We start from the raw sequence: 20,429 nt of genomic DNA on the forward strand, positions 1-20,429 counted from the left end.
ATGTACTTATCCAAACGTTGTAACTCTGCGTGTATAAAATCATGAGGGGTATGGATAGGATAAATAGACAAAGTCTTTTTCCCTGGGGTGGGGGAGTCCAGTACGAGAGGGCATGGGTTTAGCATTAGAGGGGAAAGATACAAAAGAGATCTAAGGGGCAACGTTTTCACGCAGAGGATTGTACGTTTATTGAATGAACTGCCAGAGGAAGTGGTGAAGTCTAGTACGATTGCAACATTTAAAAGGCATTTGGTTAGGTGTATGAATAGGAAGGGTTTGGAGGGATATGGGGTCGTGCGCTGTCAGGTGGGACTAGATTGTTTTGGGATAGTTGGTCGGCATGGACAAGTTGGACCAAACAGTCTGTTTCTGTGCTGTACATCTCTATGACTCTATGACTTCTTCTGGACATTCATTCTGCACTCAGGCCACTCTCTTAAAAAACGATCCTTGTCCTGTCTTTATAAAATCTTTCTCTACTCACCTCAAAATATTTGCTCCCTGATCCTGAAAACCCCAGCTGAGGGAAAGGACACCTGCTGTTCACCTCATCCGTATCCCTCATGATTTTATAATCCTCTATATGCAGTGTGTAGTGGCTCATTGAAATAATGTCCTGATGCAGCTTCGTTTGTGGGTGTTGGGATGATTGCTTCTGTGGTTAAGCACTTGGTTTGCGTGTGTTGTTTTTCTGTAGACGCTAGTTTGAAGTTCACTGTTGAGTGTTCGCTCTACTGTGACATCTAAGAATGGCACTTTGTTGTTGTTCTCCTCCTCTTCAAACCAGGAGCCCCCCTCAGGCCATAGTCTCACTACTTGGAACACCAATATACAGACTAGTCAAAGGCCTCCACTGAAGACTAGAACACCAAGTCGAAGATTCACGCCACTCCATTTATTCCATCCAAGAATTCCTGAACACCAAAGACACTAAGTTAGAAGAGGATGGAATAATGATGTCCTTTGACATAACAGCCCTGTTCACATCCATTAACATCAACGTGGCCAAAGAAAACTGGAGACACTACTCGAAGAACCAAAGACACAAATACAGCACCAACTTCATCAGCAAAGATAGCACTATCCAGCTCGTGGAACTGTGCCTTAACCACCCACTTCATATTCAGTAACAAGCCTCAAACAAATCAACGAAACACCCATGAAACCACAAGTATCAGGATTCCTAGCAGAAGCAATAATGCAGTCTCAAACCAACAGCCCTTCCAACGATCCAAACCAAACTTTGTGTCCGCCACAGTGATGACACTTTTGTCATCAAAAAATGAAGTAAATTAGAGGAAACCTACAACACCATCAACAATATCCTTACTGGCATAAAATTCACAAAAGAGAAGAACAACAACAAAGTGCCAATCCTAGATGTCACAGTAGAGCGAGCAGTCAATGGTAAATTCAAAACAGCGTCGACAGGAAAACAACACACACGAATCAAGTACTTCGCTACAGAAGCAATGATCCCTACACAAACAAACAAGCTGAATCAGGACACTATTTCAACGAGGCACGACACACTGCAGTAGCCAGTAACGACGAAGGCCAATAAGGAACTGTGCAGCGCATTTAAGGAGAATGGGTTGGCAAACGATTCACAGAGAAACACTTCCCCGACCGGGAATCGAACCCGGGCCGCAGCGGTGAAAGCGCCGAATCCTAACCACTAGACCACCAGGGAGACAGCAGTGCCACCTCACAGCTCTAATGTAAATTGCTTCCCTGCCCGGAAATCGAACCTGGGCCACGATCGTGAGAAGGCTTCCACCAATGTCATTGCTTGTATCCATTGCTCCCGATGCGGTCTCCTCTACATTGGGGAGACTGGAGACTCCTCGCAGTGTCAAGTCACAGCGCTTGAGGGAACATCTCCACGACACCCGCAGCAATCAACCCCATCACCCTCTGGCCCAACATTTCAACCCCCCTCCCACTCTGCCGAGAACATGCAGGTCCTGGGCCTCCTCCATCGCCGCTCACTCCCCACCCGATGCCTGAAGGAAGCACGCCCACCTTTCGCCTCGGATAAATTCAACCCCAGGACATCAATGTGGACTTCACCAGTTTCCTCATTTCCCCTCCCCCCACCTTACCTCAGTTCCAATCTTCCAGCTCAGCGCTGTCCTCATGACCTGTCCTACCTGCCAATCTCCCTTCTCAACTGTTCGCTCCACCCTCCTCTCTGACCTGTCACCTCCATCCCCACCCCCATTCACCTATTGTACTCTTTGCTACCTTCGGCCCAGCACCCCCCAATTTATCTCGCCATCCCTGGAAGCGTCACGCCTCTATTCCTGATGAAGGGCTTAAGCCCGAAATGTCGATTTTCCTGCTCCTCGGAAGCTGTCTGACCTGCTGTGCCTTTCCAGTACCACTCTGATCTAAACTCTGGTTTCCAGCATCTGCAGTCCCCACTTTTGCCTACCCAATAAACCCAGTGTGACGATTTCACATCAACAAACTGACACTAGCAGACTCAACGTCTGCAGAAACCCTAGCCACATTACTTTACATTAAAGACATCTGTGAAATGATTTCCAGATAACTCAACCCTCTCAGCATTAAACAACGGCTAGTGAACCTTAAATACCCTATACAAACAACCCGCAAACGAATGTTATTTACAAAATACCATACAAGGAAATACATGAACTCTGCCGCACAGTTCTCTGTGGCAAGAAATGCTGGGATGAGATAAGGAAGATTTTTTCAGCCAAAACGAATCGGCACTAACTGGACAGCCATTTAAAATCAACGCTGTCAGGCCAGGATGGAAGACCGGAAGGGATAATCAGTTTTCTTATTTCCTGAAGATTTACAAAGCTGAGACTGGGTTTTGGCGTTTCTTCCCTTTCCACTCCCAGGAGCCGCAGTGGTTGGGGCGGTGAGTTGGGGAAAGTGAAATGTGCCCGTGAGCAGCGTGTGGGGCTCTTTCAGCTTCCCCTCCTCCCGACAGCGCTGTGACGTGACTCTGATGTTCTCAGGGACACTTACTGACGCGAGACAGTGAAAAGAGTCTCGTTCCTGCAGATCAGGAATTCAAACCGTATGCCGGCTTCAGGACAATGAGAAAGATTAATTGGGGTGTGTGAAGAAGCTGTGAGCTGCATTTCAAACATGTAGGTGGAGTCACATGCGTCATCCATTGCGCCCCTGGCACTGTGCGGACCTGACGCCGCCATGCTGCAGAGTTCTGACGTTATACGGACATGCACAGCAATGGGAACATTCACAAGGTGAACAGCCAAAGATAATCACCATCACTGCTTCCCTTCCATCGACCCAACTTTGTGAAGCAGTATCTTTCACTGGCAAATAAAACACCTTTGTCCTCAGGTGCCTGCCTCATTTCGACCACGACTTCACGCCCCTCACTGTTCTAGTCTCATTTCCAAACACTTGGCTCATATCCTCAAAAGCAGCTCTGGGGATATCTGCGTGTTCCACCCTGACAGGCAGTGGGTTGCAGATTCCCGATCAGTCCCAATGTGATTGAAATATTTAAACCCCTCCACTGATTTGCATCTTTAAAAATCCGTGAAACAATCTCCCTTTCTTTCTGACGACAGTTCTCAACTGTAGTCGGCAGGGTTCACACCTGCGTGGGGAACCCGCAATGGATTTCATGTCCATCGCATTCACCACTCTGCCCACCAATACAGAACCACACTGACAGCTTCATTTCGCAGGTCTCTCTGCCCGTGGAGCTGAGAAAGAGTAAATCATTGCAGAGTTTGTTTGAATCCAATCACTTCACAGTTTTCGAAAGGGTTAAATATCTGCAAATGGCGATTCTGGGTGCTTCATCCCGAAAGATGAAATGGACGTTCAGTTAAAAGCAAAACCAGAAATTGCAGGAGCAACTCAGCAGGTCAGGCAGCATCTGTAGAAAGAGAATCAGAGACATTTCAGAACTTTTTTTACCTCATCCAGGAACATCCAAAACTACTGAGTTGCTCCAGCAGTTTCGCTTTCTGTCTCGGACTGTCAGCATCCGCATTCCTTTACGTTAGAAATTCAATCAATTCAGAAACCCCTTTGTGCTTCCTCAGTGGAAAAGATTTCCGTTTGGGAAACATTTTCCTGACACCATTAAAAACGCGCATCTTTGCAGCCAAGAAAGCAGTAGGAGCGTGAACAGCAAACGCCCCGTCTCCGGGTGGTCTCGAACCACCAACCTTCCGGTTAACAGCCGAACGCGCTGACCAATTGCGCCACAGAGACAGGTCCGCCCAGCGCCCGCACAGTCTCGTTGAGGAAGCTACTATTCAATTAACAATTTAACCTTCCCGCCCAGAATTACCATTGTCTTCTATCAGTTCAAACACGGCGAATACTGCAGAAAGCCAACGGGTCGAGCTGCATCCGTGGAAAGGTAAACAGAGCCGACGTTTTGAGTGTGCTACCGTTTTTGTTCAGAACTCAGTGTTTTGCCTCTTCCCGAAGTTGGTCCAGGTCTGTATCTCAATTGGCAAACACATGGCAAGTGCAGTGCCGCAATGTGTTGTTATAGCCTTGGCTGTTTAAAAAAAAAGCAGTGCATTGTTTAAATGGTGATATATTGGAATGTGGAGAAAGTGAGGACTAGAGGTGAAAGTCGAAAAATGTGGCACTGGAAAAGCAGAACAGGTCAGGCAGCATCTGAGGAGCAGGACAGTGAACGTTTCGGGCACAAGCCCTTCATCAGGAATGATGTGTGGATGTATAAAGGGGTGTCAGAGTCCCTCCATTCCAGTCAATGCCAGTTGTCGGGCAGATGCAGCAGGCAATGAGCGAGGCAAGTGGTATATTACGAAGAGGAATTCAGTTCAGAAGTGGGGTCATTGAACATATTCAAGGGTAAATTCATCTGAGTTTTGAACAACAAAGAAGTGGATTGTTATGGGGGGAGGTAAGAAAATGGTTTTAAGACCAGTACAGGTCAGTCACAGAGTATGACAGCACTGAACAGACCCTTCATCCAACTCGTCCATGCTGAGTATGTTCTCAAACTAAACTCGTCCCACCTACCAGTGTTTGCCCATAAACCTTCGAACCTTTCATATTCATGTACTTATCCAAACGTTGTAACTCTGCGTGTATAAAATCATGAGGGGTATGGATAGGATAAATAGACAAAGTCTTTTTCCCTGGGGTGGGGGAGTCCAGTACGAGAGGGCATGGGTTTAGCATTAGAGGGGAAAGATACAAAAGAGATCTAAGGGGCAACGTTTTCACGCAGAGGATTGTACGTTTATTGAATGAACTGCCAGAGGAAGTGGTGAAGTCTAGTACGATTGCAACATTTAAAAGGCATTTGGTTAGGTGTATGAATAGGAAGGGTTTGGAGGGATATGGGGTCGTGCGCTGTCAGGTGGGACTAGATTGTTTTGGGATAGTTGGTCGGCATGGACAAGTTGGACCAAACAGTCTGTTTCTGTGCTGTACATCTCTATGACTCTATGACTTCTTCTGGACATTCATTCTGCACTCAGGCCACTCTCTTAAAAAACGATCCTTGTCCTGTCTTTATAAAATCTTTCTCTACTCACCTCAAAATATTTGCTCCCTGATCCTGAAAACCCCAGCTGAGGGAAAGGACACCTGCTGTTCACCTCATCCGTATCCCTCATGATTTTATAATCCTCTATATGCAGTGTGTAGTGGCTCATTGAAATAATGTCCTGATGCAGCTTCGTTTGTGGGTGTTGGGATGATTGCTTCTGTGGTTAAGCACTTGGTTTGCGTGTGTTGTTTTTCTGTAGACGCTAGTTTGAAGTTCACTGTTGAGTGTTCGCTCTACTGTGACATCTAAGAATGGCACTTTGTTGTTGTTCTCCTCCTCTTCAAACCAGGAGCCCCCCTCAGGCCATAGTCTCACTACTTGGAACACCAATATACAGACTAGTCAAAGGCCTCCACTGAAGACTAGAACACCAAGTCGAAGATTCACGCCACTCCATTTATTCCATCCAAGAATTCCTGAACACCAAAGACACTAAGTTAGAAGAGGATGGAATAATGATGTCCTTTGACATAACAGCCCTGTTCACATCCATTAACATCAACGTGGCCAAAGAAAACTGGAGATACTACTCGAAGAACCAAAGACACAAATACAGCACCAACTTCATCAGCAAAGATAGCACTATCCAGCTCGTGGAACTGTGCCTTAACCACCCACTTCATATTCAGTAACAAGCCTCAAACAAATCAACGAAACACCCATGAAACCACAAGTATCAGGATTCCTAGCAGAAGCAATAATGCAGTCTCAAACCAACAGCCCTTCCAACGATCCAAACCAAACTTTGTGTCCGCCACAGTGATGACACTTTTGTCATCAAAAAATGAAGTAAATTAGAGGAAACCTACAACACCATCAACAATATCCTTACTGGCATAAAATTCACAAAAGAGGAGAACAACAACAAAGTGCCATTCCTAGATATCACAGTAGAGCGAGCAGTCAATGGTAAATTCAAAACAGCGTCGACAGGAAAACAACACACACGAATCAAGTACTTAGCTACAGAAGCAATGATCCCTACACATAAAAACAAGCTGAATCAGGACACTATTTCAACGAGGCACGACACACTGCAGTAGCCAGTAACGACGAAGGCCAATAAGGAACTGTACAGCGCATTTAAGGAGAATGGGTAGGCAAACGATTCACAGAGAAACACTTCCCCGACCGGGAATCGAACCCGGGCCGCAGCGGTGAAAGCGCCGAATCCTAACCACTAGACCACCAGGGAGACTGCAGTGCCACCTCACAGCTCTAATGTAAATTGCTTCCCTGCCCGGAAATCGAACCTGGGCCACGATCGTGAGAAGGCTTCCACCAATGTCATTGCTTGTATCCATTGCTCCCGATGCGGTCTCCTCTACATTGGGGAGACTGGAGACTCCTCGCAGTGTCAAGTCACAGCGCTTGAGGGAACATCTCCACGACACCCGCAGCAATCAACCCCATCACCCTCTGGCCCAACATTTCAACCCCCCTCCCACTCTGCCGAGAACATGCAGGTCCTGGGCCTCCTCCATCGCCGCTCACTCCCCACCCGATGCCTGAAGGAAGCACGCCCACCTTTCGCCTCGGATAAATTCAACCCCAGGACATCAATGTGGACTTCACCAGTTTCCTCATTTCCCCTCCCCCCACCTTACCTCAGTTCCAACCTTCCAGCTCAGCGCTGTCCTCATGACCTGTCCTACATGCCAATCTCCCTTCTCAACTGTTCGCTCCACCCTCCTCTCTGACCTGTCACCTCCATCCCCACCCCCATTCACCTATTGTACTCTTTGCTACCTTCGGCCCAGCACCCCCCAATTTATCTCGCCATCCCTGGAAGCGTCCTGCCTCTATTCCTGATGAAGGGCTTAAGCCCGAAATGTCGATTTTCCTGCTCCTCGGAAGATGTCTGACCTGCTGTGCCTTTCCAGTACCACTCTGATCTAAACTCTGGTTTCCAGCATCTGCAGTCCCCACTTTTGCCTACCCAATAAACCCAGTGTGACGATTTCACATCAACAAACTGACACTAGCAGACACAACGTCTGCAGAAACCCTAGCCACATTACTTTACATTAAAGACATCTGTGAAATGATTTCCAGATAACTCAACCCTCTCAGCATTAAACAACGGCTAGTGAACCTTAAATACCCTATACAAACAACCCGCAAACGAATGTTATTTACAAAATACCATACAAGGAAATACATGAACTCTGCCGCACAGTTCTCTGTGGCAAGAAATGCTGGGATGAGATAAGGAAGATTTTTTCAGCCAAAACGAATCGGCACTAACTGGACAGCCATTTAAAATCAACGCTGTCAGGCCAGGATGGAAGACCGGAAGGGATAATCAGTTTTCTTATTTCCTGAAGATTTACAAAGCTGAGACTGGGTTTTGGCGTTTCTTCCCTTTCCACTCCCAGGAGCCGCAGTGGTTGGGGCGGTGAGTTGGGGAAAGTGAAATGCGCCCGTGAGCAGCGTGTGGGGCTCTTTCAGCTTCCCCTCCTCTGACAGCGCTGTGACGTGACTCTGATGTTCTCAGGGACACTTACTGACGCGAGACAGTGAAAAGAGTCTCGTTCCTGCAGATCAGGAATTCAAACCGTATGCCGGCTTCAGGACAATGAGAAAGATTAATTGGGGTGTGTGAAGAAGCTGTGAGCTGCATTTCAAACATGTAGGTGGAGTCACATGCGTCATCCATTGCGCCCCTGGCACTGTGCGGACCTGACGCCGCCATGCTGCAGAGTTCTGACGTTATACGGACATGCACAGCAATGGGAACATTCACAAGGTGAACAGCCAAAGATAATCACCATCACTGCTTCCCTTCCATCGACCCAACTTTGTGAAGCAGTATCTTTCACTGGCAAATAAAACACCTTTGTCCTCAGGTGCCTGCCTCATTTCGACCACGACTTCACGCCCCTCACTGTTCTAGTCTCATTTCCAAACACTTGGCTCATATCCTCAAAAGCAGCTCTGGGGATATCTGCTTGTTCCACCCTGACAGGCAGTGGGTTGCAGATTCCCGATCAGTCCCAATGTGATTGAAATATTTAAACCCCTCCACTGATTTGCATCTTTAAAAATCCGTGAAACAATCTCCCTTTCTTTCTGACGACAGTTCTCAACTGTAGTCGGCAGGGTTCACACCTGCGTGGGGAACCCGCAATGGATTTCATGTCCATCGCATTCACCACTCTGCCCACCAATACAGAACCACACTGACAGCTTCATTTCGCAGGTCTCTCTGCCCGTGGAGCTGAGAAAGAGTAAATCATTGCAGAGTTTGTTTGAATCCAATCACTTCACAGTTTTCGAAAGGGTTAAATATCTGCAAATGGCGATTCTGGGTGCTTCATCCCGAAAGATGAAATGGACGTTCAGTTAAAAGCAAAACCAGAAATTGCAGGAGCAACTCAGCAGGTCAGGCAGCATCTGTAGAAAGAGAATCAGAGACATTTCAGAACTTTTTTTACCTCATCCAGGAACATCCAAAACTACTGAGTTGCTCCAGCAGTTTCGCTTTCTGTCTCGGACTGTCAGCATCCGCATTCCTTTACGTTAGAAATTCAATCAGTTCAGAAACCCCTTTGTGCTTCCTCAGTGGAAAAGATTTCCGTTTGGGAAACATTTTCCTGACACCATTAAAAACGCGCATCTTTGCAGCCAAGAAAGCAGTAGGAGCGTGAACAGCAAACGCCCCGTCTCCGGGTGGTCTCGAACCACCAACCTTCCGGTTAACAGCCGAACGCGCTGACCAATTGCGCCACAGAGACAGGTCCGCCCAGCGCCCGCACAGTCTCGTTGAGGAAGCTACTATTCAATTAACAATTTAACCTTCCCGCCCAGAATTACCATTGTCTTCTATCAGTTCAAACACGGCGAATACTGCAGAAAGCCAACGGGTCGAGCTGCATCCGTGGAAAGGTAAACAGAGCCGACGTTTTGAGTGTGCTACCGTTTTTGTTCAGAACTCAGTGTTTTGCCTCTTCCCGAAGTTGGTCCAGGTCTGTATCTCAATTGGCAAACACATGGCAAGTGCAGTGCCGCAATGTGTTGTTATAGCCTTGGCTGTTTAAAAAAAAGCAGTGCATTGTTTAAATGGTGATATATTGGAATGTGGAGAAAGTGAGGACTAGAGGTGAAAGTCGAAAAATGTGGCACTGGAAAAGCAGAACAGGTCAGGCAGCATCTGAGGAGCAGGACAGTGAACGTTTCGGGCACAAGCCCTTCATCAGGAATGATGTGTGGATGTATAAAGGGGTGTCAGAGTCCCTCCATTCCAGTCAATGCCAGTTGTCGGGCAGATGCAGCAGGCAATGAGCGAGGCAAGTGGTATATTACGAAGAGGAATTCAGTTCAGAAGTGGGGTCATTGAACATATTCAAGGCTAAATTCATCTGAGTTTTGAACAACAAAGAAGTGGATTGTTATGGGGGGAGGTAAGAAAATGGTTTTAAGACCAGTACAGGTCAGTCACAGAGTATGACAGCACTGAACAGACCCTTCATCCAACTCGTCCATGCTGAGTATGTTCTCAAACTAAACTCGTCCCACCTACCAGTGTTTGCCCATAAACCTTCGAACCTTTCATATTCATGTACTTATCCAAACGTTGTAACTCTGCGTGTATAAAATCATGAGGGGTATGGATAGGATAAATAGACAAAGTCTTTTTTCCCTGGGGTGGGGGAGTCCAGTACGAGAGGGCATGGGTTTAGCATTAGAGGGGAAAGATACAAAAGAGATCTAAGGGGCAACGTTTTCACGCAGAGGATTGTACGTTTATTGAATGAACTGCCAGAGGAAGTGGTGAAGTCTAGTACGATTGCAACATTTAAAAGGCATTTGGTTAGGTGTATGAATAGGAAGGGTTTGGAGGGATATGGGGTCGTGCGCTGTCAGGTGGGACTAGATTGTTTTGGGATAGTTGGTCGGCATGGACAAGTTGGACCAAACAGTCTGTTTCTGTGCTGTACATCTCTATGACTCTATGACTTCTTCTGGACATTCATTCTGCACTCAGGCCACTCTCTTAAAAAACGATCCTTGTCCTGTCTTTATAAAATCTTTCTCTACTCACCTCAAAATATTTGCTCCCTGATCCTGAAAACCCCAGCTGAGGGAAAGGACACCTGCTGTTCACCTCATCCGTATCCCTCATGATTTTATAATCCTCTATATGCAGTGTGTAGTGGCTCATTGAAATAATGTCCTGATGCAGCTTCGTTTGTGGGTGTTGGGATGATTGCTTCTGTGGTTAAGCACTTGGTTTGCGTGTGTTGTTTTTCTGTAGACGCTAGTTTGAAGTTCACTGTTGAGTGTTCGCTCTACTGTGACATCTAAGAATGGCACTTTGTTGTTGTTCTCCTCCTCTTCAAACCAGGAGCCCCCCTCAGGCCATAGTCTCACTACTTGGAACACCAATATACAGACTAGTCAAAGGCCTCCACTGAAGACTAGAACACCAAGTCGAAGATTCACGCCACTCCATTTATTCCATCCAAGAATTCCTGAACACCAAAGACACTAAGTTCGAAGAGGATGGAATAATGATGTCCTTTGACATAACAGCCCTGTTCACATCCATTAACATCAACGTGGCCAAAGAAAACTGGAGACACTACTCGAAGAACCAAAGACACAAATACAGCACCAACTTCATCAGCAAAGATAGCACTATCCAGCTCGTGGAACTGTGCCTTAACCACCCACTTCATATTCAGTAACAAGCCTCAAACAAATCAACGAAACACCCATGAAACCACAAGTATCAGGATTCCTAGCAGAAGCAATAATGCAGTCTCAAACCAACAGCCCTTCCAACGATCCAAACCAAACTTTGTGTCCGCCACAGTGATGACACTTTTGTCATCAAAAAATGAAGTAAATTAGAGGAAACCTACAACACCATCAACAATATCCTTACTGGCATAAAATTCACAAAAGAGGAGAACAACAACAAAGTGCCATTCCTAGATGTCAGAGTAGAGCGAGCAGTCAATGGTAAATTCAAAACAGCGTCGACAGGAAAACAACACACACGAATCAAGTACTTAGCGACAGAAGCAATGATCCCTACACATAAAAACAAGCTGAATCAGGACACTATTTCAACGAGGCACGACACACTGCAGTAGCCAGTAACGACGAAGGCCAATAAGGAACTGTACAGCGCATTTAAGGAGAATGGGTAGGCAAACGATTCACAGAGAAACACTTCCCTGACCGGGAATCGAACCCGGGCCGCAGCGGTGAATGCGCCGAATCCTAACCACTAGACCACCAGGGAGACAGCAGTGCCACCTCACAGCTCTAATGTAAATTGCTTCCCTGCCCGGAAATCGAACCTGGGCCACGATCGTGAGAAGGCTTCCACCAATGTCATTGCTTGTATCCATTGCTCCCGATGCGGTCTCCTCTACATTGGGGAGACTGGAGACTCCTCGCAGTGTCAAGTCACAGCGCTTGAGGGAACATCTCCACGACACCCGCAGCAATCAACCCCATCACCCTCTGGCCCAACATTTCAACCCCCCTCCCACTCTGCCGAGAACATGCAGGTCCTGGGCCTCCTCCATCGCCGCTCACTCCCCACCCGATGCCTGAAGGAAGCACGCCCACCTTTCGCCTCGGATAAATTCAACCCCAGGACATCAATGTGGACTTCACCAGTTTCCTCATTTCCCCTCCCCCCACCTTACCTCAGTTCCAATCTTCCAGCTCAGCGCTGTCCTCATGACCTGTCCTACCTGCCAATCTCCCTTCTCAACTGTTCGCTCCACCCTCCTCTCTGACCTGTCACCTCCATCCCCACCCCCATTCACCTATTGTACTCTTTGCTACCTTCGGCCCAGCACCCCCCAATTTATCTCGCCATCCCTGGAAGCGTCCTGCCTCTATTCCTGATGAAGGGCTTAAGCCCGAAATGTCGATTTTCCTGCTCCTCGGAAGCTGTCTGACCTGCTGTGCCTTTCCAGTACCACTCTGATCTAAACTCTGGTTTCCAGCATCTGCAGTCCCCACTTTTGCCTACCCAATAAACCCAGTGTGACGATTTCACATCAACAAACTGACACTAGCAGACACAACGTCTGCAGAAACCCTAGCCACATTACTTTACATTAAAGACATCTGTGAAATGATTTCCAGATAACTCAACCCTCTCAGCATTAAACAACGGCTCGTGAACCTTAAATACCCTATACAAACAACCCGCAAACGAATGTTATTTACAAAATACCATACAAGGAAATACATGAACTCTGCCGCACAGTTCTCTGTGGCAAGAAATGCTGGGATGAGATAAGGAAGATTTTTTCAGCCAAAACGAATCGGCACTAACTGGACAGCCATTTAAAATCAACGCTGTCAGGCCAGGATGGAAGACCGGAAGGGATAATCAGTTTTCTTATTTCCTGAAGATTTACAAAGCTGAGACTGGGTTTTGGCGTTTCTTCCCTTTCCACTCCCAGGAGCCGCAGTGGTTGGGGCGGTGAGTTGGGGAAAGTGAAATGTGCCCGTGAGCAGCGTGTGGGGCTCTTTCAGCTTCCCCTCCTCTGACAGCGCTGTGACGTGACTCTGATGTTCTCAGGGACACTTACTGACGCGAGACAGTGAAAAGAGTCTCGTTCCTGCAGATCAGGAATTCAAACCGTATGCCGGCTTCAGGACAATGAGAAAGATTAATTGGGGTGTGTGAAGAAGCTGTGAGCTGCATTTCAAACATGTAGGTGGAGTCACATGCGTCATCCATTGCGCCCCTGGCACTGTGCGGACCTGACGCCGCCATGCTGCAGAGTTCTGACGTTATACGGACATGCACAGCAATGGGAACATTCACAAGGTGAACAGCCAAAGATAATCACCATCACTGCTTCCCTTCCATCGACCCAACTTTGTGAAGCAGTATCTTTCACTGGCAAATAAAACACCTTTGTCCTCAGGTGCCTGCCTCATTTCGACCACGACTTCACGCCCCTCACTGTTCTAGTCTCATTTCCAAACACTTGGCTCATATCCTCAAAAGCAGCTCTGGGGATATCTGCTTGTTCCACCCTGACAGGCAGTGGGTTGCAGATTCCCGATCAGTCCCAATGTGATTGAAATATTTAAACCCCTCCACTGATTTGCATCTTTAAAAATCCGTGAAACAATCTCCCTTTCTTTCTGACGACAGTTCTCAACTGTAGTCGGCAGGGTTCACACCTGCGTGGGGAACCCGCAATGGATTTCATGTCCATCGCATTCACCACTCTGCCCACCAATACAGAACCACACTGACAGCTTCATTTCGCAGGTCTCTCTGCCCGTGGAGCTGAGAAAGAGTAAATCATTGCAGAGTTTGTTTGAATCCAATCACTTCACAGTTTTCGAAAGGGTTAAATATCTGCAAATGGCGATTCTGGGTGCTTCATCCCGAAAGATGAAATGGACGTTCAGTTAAAAGCAAAACCAGAAATTGCAGGAGCAACTCAGCAGGTCAGGCAGCATCTGTAGAAAGAGAATCAGAGACATTTCAGAACTTTTTTTACCTCATCCAGGAACATCCAAAACTATTGAGTTGCTCCAGCAGTTTCGCTTTCTGTCTCGGACTGTCAGCATCCGCATTCCTTTACGTTAGAAATTCAATCAATTCAGAAACCCCTTTGTGCTTCCTCAGTGGAAAAGATTTCCGTTTGGGAAACATTTTCCTGACACCATTAAAAACGCGCATCTTTGCAGCCAAGAAAGCAGTAGGAGCGTGAACAGCAAACGCCCCGTCTCCGGGTGGTCTCGAACCACCAACCTTCCGGTTAACAGCCGAACGCGCTGACCAATTGCGCCACAGAGACAGGTCCGCCCAGCGCCCGCACAGTCTCGTTGAGGAAGCTACTATTCAATTAACAATTTAACCTTCCCGCCCAGAATTACCATTGTCTTCTATCAGTTCAAACACGGCGAATACTGCAGAAAGCCAACGGGTCGAGCTGCATCCGTGGAAAGGTAAACAGAGCCGACGTTTTGAGTGTGCTACCGTTTTTGTTCAGAACTCAGTGTTTTGCCTCTTCCCGAAGTTGGTCCAGGTCTGTATCTCAATTGGCAAACACATGGCAAGTGCAGTGCCGCAATGTGTTGTTATAGCCTTGGCTGTTTAAAAAAAAGCAGTGCATTGTTTAAATGGTGATATATTGGAATGTGGAGAAAGTGAGGACTAGAGGTGAAAGTCGAAAAATGTGGCACTGGAAAAGCAGAACAGGTCAGGCAGCATCTGAGGAGCAGGACAGTGAACGTTTCGGGCACAAGCCCTTCATCAGGAATGATGTGTGGATGTATAAAGGGGTGTCAGAGTCCCTCCATTCCAGTCAATGCCAGTTGTCGGGCAGATGCAGCAGGCAATGAGCGAGGCAAGTGGTATATTACGAAGAGGAATTCAGTTCAGAAGTGGGGTCATTGAACATATTCAAGGCTAAATTCATCTGAGTTTTGAACAACAAAGAAGTGGATTGTTATGGGGGGAGGTAAGAAAATGGTTTTAAGACCAGTACAGGTCAGTCACAGAGTATGACAGCACTGAACAGACCCTTCATCCAACTCGTCCATGCTGAGTATGTTCTCAAACTAAACTCGTCCCACCTACCAGTGTTTGCCCATAAACCTTCGAACCTTTCATATTCATGTACTTATCCAAACGTTGTAACTCTGCGTGTATAAAATCATGAGGGGTATGGATAGGATAAATAGACAAAGTCTTTTTCCCTGGGGTGGGGGAGTCCAGTACGAGAGGGCATGGGTTTAGCATTAGAGGGGAAAGATACAAAAGAGATCTAAGGGGCAACGTTTTCACGCAGAGGATTGTACGTTTATTGAATGAACTGCCAGAGGAAGTGGTGAAGTCTAGTACGATTGCAACATTTAAAAGGCATTTGGTTAGGTGTATGAATAGGAAGGGTTTGGAGGGATATGGGGTCGTGCGCTGTCAGGTGGGACTAGATTGTTTTGGGATAGTTGGTCGGCATGGACAAGTTGGACCAAACAGTCTGTTTCTGTGCTGTACATCTCTATGACTCTATGACTTCTTCTGGACATTCATTCTGCACTCAGGCCACTCTCTTAAAAAACGATCCTTGTCCTGTCTTTATAAAATCTTTCTCTACTCACCTCAAAATATTTGCTCCCTGATCCTGAAAACCCCAGCTGAGGGAAAGGACACCTGCTGTTCACCTCATCCGTATCCCTCATGATTTTATAATCCTCGAAATGCAGTGTGTAGTGGCTCATTGAAATAATGTCCTGATGCAGCTTCGTTTGTGGGTGTTGGGATGATTGCTTCTGTGGTTAAGCACTTGGTTTGCGTGTGTTGTTTTTCTGTAGACGCTAGTTTGAAGTTCACTGTTGAGTGTTCGCTCTACTGTGACATCTAAGAATGGCACTTTGTTGTTGTTCTCCTCCTCTTCAAACCAGGAGCCCCCCTCAGGCCATAGTCTCACTACTTGGAACACCAATATACAGACTAGTCAAAGGCCTCCACTGAAGACTAGAACACCAAGTCGAAGATTCACGCCACTCCATTTATTCCATCCAAGAATTCCTGAACACCAAAGACACTAAGTTCGAAGAGGATGGAATAATGATGTCCTTTGACATAACAGCCCTGTTCACATCCATTAACATCAACGTGGCCAAAGAAAACTGGAGACACTACTCGAAGAACCAAAGACACAAATACAGCACCAACTTCATCAGCAAAGATAGCACTATCCAGCTCGTGGAACTGTGCCTTAACCACCCACTTCATATTCAGTAACAAGCCTCAAACAAATCAACGAAACACCCATGAAACCACAAGTATCAGGATTCCTAGCAGAAGCAATAATGCAGTCTCAAACCAACAGCCCTTCCAACGATCCAAACCAAACTTTGTGTCCGCCACAGTGATGACACTTTTGTCATCAAAAAATGAAGTAAATTAGAGGAAACCTACAACACCATCAACAATATCCTTACTGGCATAAAATTCACAAAAGAGGAGAACAACAACAAAGTGCCATTCCTAGATGTCAGAGTAGAGCGAGCAGTCAATGGTAAATTCAAAACAGCGTCGACAGGAAAACAACACACACGAATCAAGTACTTAGCTACAGAAGCAATGATCCCTACACATAAAAACAAGCTGAATCAGGACACTATTTCAACGAGGCACGACACACTGCAGTAGCCAGTAACGACGAAGGCCAATAAGGAACTGTACAGCGCATTTAAGGAGAATGGGTAGGCAAACGATTCACAGAGAAACACTTCACTGACCGGGAAGCGAACCCGGGCCGCAGCGGTGAAAGCGCCGAATCCTAACCACTAGACCACCAGGGAGACAGCAGTGCCACCTCACAGCTCTAATGTAAATTGCTTCCCTGCCCGGAAATCGAACCTGGGCCACGATCGTGAGAAGGCTTCCACCAATGTCATTGCTTGTATCCATTGCTCCCGATGCGGTCTCCTCTACATTGGGGAGACTGGAGACTCCTCGCAGTGTCAAGTCACAGCGCTTGAGGGAACATCTCCACGACACCCGCAGCAATCAACCCCATCACCCTCTGGCCCAACATTTCAACCCCCCTCCCACTCTGCCGAGAACATGCAGGTCCTGGGCCTCCTCCATCGCCGCTCACTCCCCACCCGATGCCTGAAGGAAGCACGCCCACCTTTCGCCTCGGATAAATTCAACCCCAGGACATCAATGTGGACTTCACCAGTTTCCTCATTTCCCCTCCCCCCACCTTACCTCAGTTCCAATCTTCCAGCTCAGCGCTGTCCTCATGACCTGTCCTACCTGCCAATCTCCCTTCTCAACTGTTCGCTCCACCCTCCTCTCTGACCTGTCACCTCCATCCCCACCCCCATTCACCTATTGTACTCTTTGCTACCTTCGGCCCAGCACCCCCCAATTTATCTCGCCATCCCTGGAAGCGTCCTGCCTCTATTCCTGATGAAGGGCTTAAGCCCGAAATGTCGATTTTCCTGCTCCTCGGAAGCTGTCTGACCTGCTGTGCCTTTCCAGTACCACTCTGATCTAAACTCTGGTTTCCAGCATCTGCAGTCCCCACTTTTGCCTACCCAATAAACCCAGTGTGACGATTTCACATCAACAAACTGACACTAGCAGACACAACGTCTGCAGAAACCCTAGCCACATTACTTTACATTAAAGACATCTGTGAAATGATTTCCAGATAACTCAACCCTCTCAGCATTAAACAACGGCTATTGAACCTTAAATACCCTATACAAACAACCCGCAAACGAATGTTATTTACAAAATACCATACAAGGAAATACATGAACTCTGCCGCACAGTTCTCTGTGGCAAGAAATGCTGGGATGAGATAAGGAAGATTTTTTCAGCCAAAACGAATCGGCACTAACTGGACAGCCATTTAAAATCAACGCTGTCAGGCCAGGATGGAAGACCGGAAGGGATAATCAGTTTTCTTATTTCCTGAAGATTTACAAAGCTGAGACTGGGTTTTGGCGTTTCTTCCCTTTCCACTCCCAGGAGCCGCAGTGGTTGGGGCGGTGAGTTGGGGAAAGTGAAATGTGCCCGTGAGCAGCGTGTGGGGCTCTTTCAGCTTCCCCTCCTCTGACAGCGCTGTGACGTGACTCTGATGTTCTCAGGGACACTTACTGACGCGAGACAGTGAAAAGAGTCTCGTTCCTGCAGATCAGGAATTCAAACCATATGCCGGCTTCAGGACAATGAGAAAGATTAATTGGGGTGTGTGAAGAAGCTGTGAGCTGCATTTCAAACATGTAGGTGGAGTCACATGCGTCATCCATTGCGCCCCTGGCACTGTGCGGACCTGACGCCGCCATGCTGCAGAGTTCTGACGTTATACGGACATGCACAGCAATGGGAACATTCACAAGGTGAACAGCCAAAGATAATCACCATCACTGCTTCCCTTCCATCGACCCAACTTTGTGAAGCAGTATCTTTCACTGGCAAATAAAACACCTTTGTCCTCAGGTGCCTGCCTCATTTCGACCACGACTTCACGCCCCTCACTGTTCTAGTCTCATTTCCAAACACTTGGCTCATATCCTCAAAAGCAGCTCTGGGGATATCTGCTTGTTCCACCCTGACAGGCAGTGGGTTGCAGATTCCCGATCAGTCCCAATGTGATTGAAATATTTAAACCCCTCCACTGATTTGCATCTTTAAAAATCCGTGAAACAATCTCCCTTTCTTTCTGACGACAGTTCTCAACTGTAGTCGGCAGGGTTCACACCTGCGTGGGGAACCCGCAATGGATTTCATGTCCATCGCATTCACCACTCTGCCCACCAATACAGAACCACACTGACAGCTTCATTTCGCAGGTCTCTCTGCCCGTGGAGCTGAGAAAGAGTAAATCATTGCAGAGTTTGTTTGAATCCAATCACTTCACAGTTTTCGAAAGGGTTAAATATCTGCAAATGGCGATTCTGGGTGCTTCATCCCGAAAGATGAAATGGACGTTCAGTTAAAAGCAAAACCAGAAATTGCAGGAGCAACTCAGCAGGTCAGGCAGCATCTGTAGAAAGAGAATCAGAGACATTTCAGAACTTTTTTTACCTCATCCAGGAACATCCAAAACTACTGAGTTGCTCCAGCAGTTTCGCTTTCTGTCTCGGACTGTCAGCATCCGCATTCCTTTACGTTAGAAATTCAATCAATTCAGAAACCCCTTTGTGCTTCCTCAGTGGAAAAGATTTCCGTTTGGGAAACATTTTCCTGACACCATTAAAAACGCGCATCTTTGCAGCCAAGAAAGCAGTAGGAGCGTGAACAGCAAACGCCCCGTCGCCGGGTGGTCTCGAACCACCAACCTTCCGGTTAACAGCCGAACGTGCTGACCAATTGCGCCACAGAGACAGGTCCGCCCAGCGCCCGCACAGTCTCGTTGAGGAAGCTACTATTCAATTAACAATTTAACCTTCCCGCCCAGAATTACCATTGTCTTCTATCAGTTCAAACACGGCGAATACTGCAGAAAGCCAACGGGTCGAGCTGCATCCGTGGAAAGGTAAACAGAGCCGACGTTTTGAGTGTGCTACCGTTTTTGTTCAGAACTCAGTGTTTTGCCTCTTCCCGAAGTTGGTCCAGGTCTGTATCTCAATTGGCAAACACATGGCAAGTGCAGTGCCGCAATGTGTTGTTATAGCCTTGGCTGTTTAAAAAAAAGCAGTGCATTGTTTAAATGGTGATATATTGGAATGTGGAGAAAGTGAGGACTAGAGGTGAAAGTCGAAAAATGTGGCACTGGAAAAGCAGAACAGGTCAGGCAGCATCTGAGGAGCAGGACAGTGAACGTTTCGGGCACAAGCCCTTCATCAGGAATGATGTGTGGATGTATAAAGGGGTGTCAGAGTCCCTCCATTCCAGTCAATGCCAGTTGTCGGGCAGATGCAGCAGGCAATGAGCGAGGCAAGTGGTATATTACGAAGAGGAATTCAGTTCAGAAGTGGGGTCATTGAACATATTCAAGGGTAAATTCATCTGAGTTTTGAACAACAAAGAAGTGGATTGTTATGGGGTGGAGGTAAGAAAATGGTTTTAAGACCAGTACAGGTCAGTCACAGAGTATGACAGCACTGAACAGACCCTTCATCCAACTCGTCCATGCTGAGTATGTTCTCAAACTAAACTCGTCCCACCTACCAGTGTTTGCCCATAAACCTTCGAACCTTTCATATTCATGTACTTATCCAAACGTTGTAACTCTGCGTGTATAAAATCATGAGGGGTATGGATAGGATAAATAGACAAAGTCTTTTTCCCTGGGGTGGGGGAGTCCAGTACGAGAGGGCATGGGTTTAGCATTAGAGGGGAAAGATACAAAAGAGATCTAAGGGGCAACGTTTTCACGCAGAGGATTGTACGTTTATTGAATGA

The 20,429-nt window shown here is 47.1% G+C and overlaps 5 non-coding genes across 5 annotated transcripts; all 5 read right to left on the minus strand.

Annotated features, from left to right (window-relative positions):
• Nucleotides 1-1,621: 1,621 nt before the first annotated feature.
• On the minus strand, nt 1,622-1,693 carry trnae-uuc (transfer RNA glutamic acid (anticodon UUC)). The gene has a single exon. It is a non-coding gene; the product is annotated as a tRNA-Glu (tRNA).
• A 2,469-nt stretch (nt 1,694-4,162) lies between these two features.
• trnan-guu (transfer RNA asparagine (anticodon GUU)) lies at nt 4,163-4,236 on the minus strand. The gene has a single exon. It is a non-coding gene; the product is annotated as a tRNA-Asn (tRNA).
• A 2,444-nt stretch (nt 4,237-6,680) lies between these two features.
• trnae-uuc (transfer RNA glutamic acid (anticodon UUC)) lies at nt 6,681-6,752 on the minus strand. Its single transcript has one exon. It is a non-coding gene; the product is annotated as a tRNA-Glu (tRNA).
• Nucleotides 6,753-9,220: 2,468 nt separating this feature from the next.
• Nucleotides 9,221-9,294, minus strand: trnan-guu (transfer RNA asparagine (anticodon GUU)). The gene has a single exon. It is a non-coding gene; the product is annotated as a tRNA-Asn (tRNA).
• Nucleotides 9,295-14,278: 4,984 nt separating this feature from the next.
• On the minus strand, nt 14,279-14,352 carry trnan-guu (transfer RNA asparagine (anticodon GUU)). The gene has a single exon. It is a non-coding gene; the product is annotated as a tRNA-Asn (tRNA).
• Between the last annotated feature and the right edge of the window lie 6,077 nt (nt 14,353-20,429).

Source organism: Chiloscyllium plagiosum, unplaced genomic scaffold, assembly GCF_037043375.1.
Source record: "Chiloscyllium plagiosum isolate Xiang-an unplaced genomic scaffold, Cpla_swu_hap1 HiC_scaffold_27, whole genome shotgun sequence".
Classification (NCBI taxonomy): Eukaryota; Metazoa; Chordata; class Chondrichthyes; order Orectolobiformes; family Hemiscylliidae; genus Chiloscyllium; species Chiloscyllium plagiosum.